Raw genomic sequence first — 1,162 nt, forward strand, 5'->3', positions numbered from 1 at the left:
TGCTTTTCAATATGCTTTGTCCATCTATCAACAATCTTTTGTATTCCCTTATTTTAAAATGTGTTAGGCTGAGCTGTGAGCCACGAATGTACCACTGTCTTCACTTCTTTGCCAGAGGTGAAACTTCATCCTCAAAGAGCAGCTTTCAGGGGACCAAACAGGTGAAAGTCCAATATAGCAAGATCAGAACTCTAGGGAGGATGCTTTAACATCTCAAAATGAAGTTTTTGCAGAGTGTCAACAGTGTGGGCAGAAGTGTGCTGATGCGCAGAGTCATGAAAGATCACGACAACCTTGGATAGCAGTCCTCTAGTTTAATTCAAAGTTTAGGCTTCAACTCTTCAGAGAGCATCTCACTGTAATGAGCACTGTTGATTGTGGAAACTTATCGTGATAATGTTCCAATACTGGCCCTTGAGAATCCCAGAAAACTGTAAGCATCAATTTTCCAGCTGACTTGTGAACTATTCTTGGTTGGTGATTGAGGATATTTCTAATCTATACTCTGCCGTTTACTCACAGGCTTGTAGTGTCTCATCACCAGTAGCGATTTTTTTAAAGAAATTTTTACCTTCGTTCAAGTATCAGTACAAATTTTGTTTTCAGATGTCCAAAAGCTTCTGTTTATACACTTCTGTGAGTTGTTTCAGTACCCATCTGGCACAAACTTTTCAAAACCCAAGTCTGTCATAGATAATTTCATAGGCAGAGCCATGGCTGATTTGCAAATGATTAGCCACATAATCCACTGTCACTCATCCATTCAGCAGAATCGGGTCACATGCACACTCAGTGTTGTCATTAGCCATGTATATGGATGGGAGTTTTAATATCAATGGAGTGCAGATAATTTTTGACTCACCGCTGTATATACATCATACATATATCAGAAGATATAAAAATGCTAGTACTAATAAAAAATTGGGAACAATCCACATAGTCAGTGGTAGTATAAGGGGTAAATTGAAGTATATTCATGCAATGAAATACTATATAGAAATGATAAATATATAAATTACAGCTATACCCCCCAAATTCTTCTATGGTCATCCTAATTCATTGTCCAACTTTTACATGCATATGAGATTATTGAAAATACCATGGCTTGGTGATGCAATGAAATGCAGAAGGGTCTCCAGTGATACAATAGTGAATAATTGTT

This window comes from Chrysochloris asiatica, unplaced genomic scaffold (genome assembly GCF_000296735.1).
Source record: "Chrysochloris asiatica unplaced genomic scaffold, ChrAsi1.0 scaffold00110, whole genome shotgun sequence".
In the NCBI taxonomy this organism is placed as follows: domain Eukaryota; kingdom Metazoa; phylum Chordata; class Mammalia; order Afrosoricida; family Chrysochloridae; genus Chrysochloris; species Chrysochloris asiatica.